The sequence below is a fragment of the Hetaerina americana genome, unplaced genomic scaffold (assembly GCF_022747635.1).
Source record: "Hetaerina americana unplaced genomic scaffold, ioHetAmer1.1.p SCAF_90, whole genome shotgun sequence".
In the NCBI taxonomy this organism is placed as follows: Eukaryota; Metazoa; Arthropoda; class Insecta; order Odonata; family Calopterygidae; genus Hetaerina; species Hetaerina americana.
In genome coordinates, this window is record NW_027287539.1 from 430,213 (window position 1) to 436,212 (window position 6,000).

Consider the following 6,000-nt stretch of genomic DNA (forward strand, 5'->3'; position numbering starts at 1 on the left):
AAGGGAAATTTTTAAAAAAAGTTCGCCTTTGCCGTAGTCCATTTGTGGGACTTAAGGGGGCATCTGATAGCATCTCTTTCTAATTTAGAGTTGTGTGGAACTAGATTAATTTTTCGAGGATCTATCTTCTTTATTTTTGCTTTCTTAAAACAACCAGCCGTTCCTTCACTAATTCAATTGTTTCATTACACAACATTCTATTTGTCATATTTACATTGCAATATCTCCAATAAGAATGCAATTACGATGGTGAGATAAGTGTGTTGCAAAACGTAGTCCATCCAGGAAAGGGTGACCTAGCGCCGAGGTTTTTTCATATAATTATGCTGTTTGTGGAGTTTTTCCTGGTCTCCGTCTTTACGATACTCCTTAGAGCATATTTAAACTACTTTTTCCTTCGGAATTAAGGTATTTTTAACGTCCGTTTTGCCTAATATGACAATTAGACCTATGAAAATGCATATATATTTGTGTTATCATTACAGGACGATCTGAAAATTTTAAGTAGCAGAAAATAAAACTCATTTATGTATTGATTCATAATACTATATCTTACGAGATATGGGGTAAGGAATTTTATGAAGTACTCATTCATCCCATTAAATTTCCAGATAGTTTTAAGCCGTCTGTGGTATTATGAAACATGAAGTACGTTGAATTAAGGTAGGCATGATTAATTTAGAATATAGCGTAAAGGACTCCATTTTTCAATTTTTTTCCTTTGAATTGTGATTAATGTTTTTCAAAATATTTGATTTTAAATTTATTTTCAAGAAAACATAAAATATCTCGTCTCCACCGAAAGCATTTAATGAAATTGGTGTAACTTCACGTTCCCGTTCATATTCTAATTTGAGGATCAATAAAAAAATTAGCATAGCATGGCTATAATTATTTAGCATGAGGCCCATGCAAAACTGAGATAAGCAGGCGAGGGGACAACGAAGAAGTTTACAGGAGAGGAGGAGGAGGAAAAGTCGCCCAGAATACTGTACAGAAAACAGAACTAGGTAGAATGGACCCGCTGAAACGCCACGCATTAATTAGAAAGAAAATGAAAAGAGAAAGAGAGGAAAATATCTCATCAGAGCAGACAAGAGGAAGACTGGAAGGCTGCAGTCAGCCAACCGTCGGATCGAGTAACTGATGCTGACGACGTGCACAAGTGGTTCAGCATCACATACATTTCGAGGCTTTCTGTTGCTCTCCACTCTACCTATACCGTTATTGCACGTAAAATATGATGATTGAGGAATTAACTTTTCTGAAATTGTTACCAGTGCATCATTAAATACTACAGATATATATTCAAGATGAATACGTATAGTATATGATGACTGTTTTGAGTGAGAGAGGATTTCTACGAGTTAGAGGAGACGTTTTACTGTTTGTGATGTTTTTTGGTAACGAGAGTCATGTAATGATTCGAGAGATTACTCTCCATAGGGCAATTAAAGTTATACCAACACTTCCGTCGTAAGTTAATGATGTCGCAAATGTCTTCTGGTTTAATTCTCACGGTGACGAATAGAAATGTTGACAATTGTAGCTGCGGTGTCCGTTTGCGTGGCGTTTTCTATCCGTTCGGTATTACAAAATTTTTCCTGAAGTCCTTCGAGGTTTTCAAGGCCTTTCGTCGGTATAATTTCATTTTTAAGAACTATTGACAAGTTATCACTTCCATTTCCAGATTACAATTTAATTCTTCTAACTAATCAGGCATACGCATAAATCATACGCATTATGCGTTCTCTTCTAGGAACGAAATGAATCCTTTCACTTTACTGAGACATTTCTAATCAATAAGATATTTCCTCAAAATTTTAATGAGCATACTAGGCCATATCACTCATACCAGAGCCAGAAAAACTAATTCGAGAGGTGTAACTAATATCGACGGAAAGAAAATGCTGATTTTGCTTGAAAAATTCAATTTCAGTTCATTTTTTGCTATTGTGTTAGAAGTAATTTTAAATTTTCTTCCAAGAGAAACATGCAAGTTTTCATTTTGTTGCAAAACAGTAAACGAAAATTAAAGAGGATGAGGGTCACATCCAGCACTTCCCCGTGTGACACGCCAGGAAAGTGGATTGGGAACTCCTGGGACACCTTAAACTCACAGCTGTGCTCATGGGGTGAAAGATATGGGACTCCACACTCCACCTCAACCCATGACGGCAATTCCGGAGGCTAATTGCAGCCAAAGTTTTGTTCCATGTTTCCGTAGTTTCACTAAACCCGTAAACTTCCGATTAGCCGATGGGCAATGTGTTTACGTATGAGAATATTTTTTCGGAGTCATCAGTAATCTTGAAGAGATGGATTGTTGGAATGTAATCCCATGTCGGAAGATGCATGACTAAAGAATCGGGAAGTCAGTATATGGCATCTAAATCCTAGCCAACATTATTGACTTTGATGAAATTGATATGAATTTACTGTGAACCAGTGACAGAGACTGAATTCTATCAGTGGTGTAAACTTAGATGACAACTCATAAAATCTACGACTCTTAGTTACAACCGGCATCAATTTATGACGGTGATGATAACTTGCAAGATGTGGCGGTATTGCCCGTTGCTGATCCCGTTATATTCACTCGTCATTACAGGCAGCTCAACGCACTCTCCTCTCGACATTTGACTCACCGCTTGCGCGAGATATGAAGTTCTATTTCAATAAAATTGCGCCACTGAAACCTTTTTTTTACTAGTATTCCCGTTCCTGGGCCAGAACCCTTAAAAAATAACTCATACCGTTAACTTGAGTACATTTTGAATATTGAAAACCCGCAAAGGTGTGAACTTGAGATCCGGGAGGTAGAAGGGGGACCGAGGGCAAAGGCGACAGGCGCGGGTGGAGGCGAGGAGACGGGGAAAGAAGATAGGATAAAGGAGAGAGTGGACGATGAGGGGTGAGGGATGGTGACGAGGAGAGTGGGGGGGATGCAAGGTGCGGGAGAGACGGAGGGGGAATGAGGTGACGAGCGATTGAGTTGGAGGGGGATTGAGTTGGAGGGGGATTGAGGGGACGGGGGATCTTAGAGGGAGTGAGGCGGCGGGGAGGGAGGGAGAAAGGGAGAGGGAAAGGAGGACATCAGGGAGGTAGAGACGGAGCGGGAATGAGGCGGAGGAGAATTGAGGTGTAAGGGGAAAGAGACGGAGGGGGAATAAGGCGGAGGGGGAATGAGGTGGGAGGGGATTGTGCCGAAGGGGGATAGAGGTAGAAGGGGAAAGGGGCGAAGAGGGAATGAGTCGACGAGGGATTGAGGTGGAAGGGGAAAAAGGCGGAGGGGGAATGAGGCGGAGGGTGATTGAGGCGGAGTAGGAATGAAGCGGAGGGGGATTGAGGTGGAAGGGGAAAGAGGTGGAGGGGGAAAGAGGTGGATGGGGAATGAGGTGGAAGGGGAATGAGGAGGAAGAGGATTGAGGTGGAAGGGGATTGAGCCGAAGGGGGATTGAGGTGGAAGGGGAAAGAAGAGGAGGGGGAATGAGGCGGAGGGGAACTGAGGTGGAAGGGGAAACAGGCGGAGGGGGAATGAGGTGGAGGGTGATTGAGGCGGAGTAGGAATGAAGCGGAGGGGGATTGAGGTGGAAGGGGAAAGAGGTGGAGGGGGAAAGAGGTGGAGGGGGAATGAGGTGGAAGGGGAATGAGGAGGAAGAGGATTGAGGTGGAAGGGGATTGAGCCGAAGGGGGATTGAGGTGGAAGGGGAAAGAAGAGGAGGGGGAATGAGGCGGAGGGGAACTGAGGTGGAAGGGGAAACAGGCGGAGGGGGAATGAGGCGGAGGGGGATTGATGTAGTAGAGGAAAGAGGCGGAGGGGGAATGAGTCGACGAGGAATTGAGGTGGAAGGGGAAAGAGGCGGAGGGGGAATGAGGTGAAGGGGGATCGGGTTGGAAGGGGAAAGAGGCGGAGGGGGAATGAGTCGACAAGGAATTGAGGTGGAAGGGGAAAGAGGCGGAGGGGGAATGAGGTGGAAGGGCGAAGTGGCGGAGGGGGATTGGGGTGGAAGGGGAAAGAGGCGGAGGGAGAATGAGTTGACGAGGGATTGTGGTGGAAGGGGAAAGAGGCGGAGGGGGAATGAGGCGGAGGGGGATTGAGGTAGAAGAGGAAAGAGGCGGAGGGGGAATGAGTCGACAAGGAATTGAGGTGGAAAGGGAAAGAGGTGTAGGGGGAATGAGGCGGAGGGGGATTTAGGTGGGAGGGGATTGAGTTGAAAGGGGATTGAGGAGGAGGGGGATTAATTTGAAAGGGGATGAACCTTAGGGGGATTGGGGCGGAGAGGGAAGGAGGCGACGATAGATTGAGGTGGAAGGGAATAGAGTCTAAGGAGGAATGGTGCGGGGGGTGGGAGAAGTGAGAGGGAGAAGCGGAGGGAAGGGGAGGCAGAGGCGGAGGAGGAATGAGGTGGAAGAGGATCGAGGTGGAAGGAGAATTAGAGGGTGTAAGAGTGAGGCGGAGGGTTGGAGAAGCGGAGGGGGAGTGAGGTGACGGGTAATGCGGCAGAGGAGGCGATAGAGCCGGAGATGGAAGGAGAGCGGGAGCGGTAGGGGGAGTGTGTTAGAGGGGAAGCAAGGCGGAGTGAAGACATGTCCAAGGGGAGTTTGAGGGATTGAGAGGCGGAGGGCAATGTCGGAGGCGGGGCCGCGTGGAGGAGGGAGAATGAGTCGGGGGGGGCGGCTATGTGATGAGTTGAATGTATTAGGGGCTTTGGGGGAATGAGGTGCAGGGGCAGAAAAGAGCAGAGGAAGATGGGCAGAGGGGGCGAGAGGCGGAGTGTGAGTGAATGTGAGGGGAAGTTTGGGCGTTGGGCGGGTGAGAGAGGTGAGGAGGAAATGAGAGGTGGTAAGGAGCAGAGAGGAAGAGTAGGAGAGAGGATGAGGAGGAAAGAGGAATATACGGGAATGAGTAACGTGGATTGAGCTTGGGTGGGAGTGAGAGAAATAGGGAAAAGGGAGAAAGGGAGAGAGAGTTCGATGAGGAGAGATATAGATGTTCAGTGGGATTGGGAACAAGGGACGTTTGCAGAGAAGAGAAGAGTGGATGAGAAAACTAGAGGCGGAGAGTGGTAAAGGGAGGGAGAGGTGGAGGAGGAGAGAGATAGAGTAGGAGAAAGATGGTCGAGGCTATTTGGACTTGACGAGAGGCTTAGGGGCGAGAGGCGGATGGGAGTAATGATGGAGTCGGCCAGAGGTGTAGGCGATAGTAGAAACATGCGGGAGTGGCAAGAGGCGCATTGGGCCAGGGGACGATGGGGCGACAAGTTGGTGTTGAGAGAGGCGAAATCTAGAAAGGCTGTATAGTTAATCTCGAGACGGTGTAAGCGCCAGGCGGAAGCGATGAGAAGCTCTGAAGGCGTGAGGTTTGGGAGGCGTTACGCCTTGCAGGTATGAGGCCGTGGAGGCGTGAGGCGCAGTAGGCGTGAGGCGCAGGTGGTGTTCGGCTGAGGGAGCGGAGAACGTGATAAGTGGAGTGGGGTAGGCAAAAGAGCGTTGTCCGCGCCGTGCGACTTTCCGCACGACTTTCCCTGGCAATTGTGGTGACCGGAGACTGATTGTGCTGGAGGCGAGTGAGATGGCCGCAGCTATCCGTGTTTATGGTTCTGGAACGGTCGGAGGTGTAAAGTGTGGATTTTGACCTTTTGCGAATATTTGTCTGTTTCACAGGGGGGACTGTCGGCTCACTCGTAGGTCCTTGAGGGGATTGCCGTCCGCGCGGATGTCGAAGTAATGTATTTTTTTTCATACCCACTCCCAACGGTCTTCAGCTTGCCTATCCCCGTGGTCCCCTTGGTGCTCTCCTAGTCACCGGAGGCTCTCTTGGCGGGAATGACCTTGCGCCAGCCAACATGGCGTCCAAACCCAGCTAAAGTATAATGGCCCAGACGACGACCTTTTTTCTCCCATGGGTCGAATCAATGCCTTTCTCTGCCAATGGCTAGAGCACAACCGAACAAACAGATTTAAGGGAGTGTGCTTTCGGTACAAAACGTTTCCACC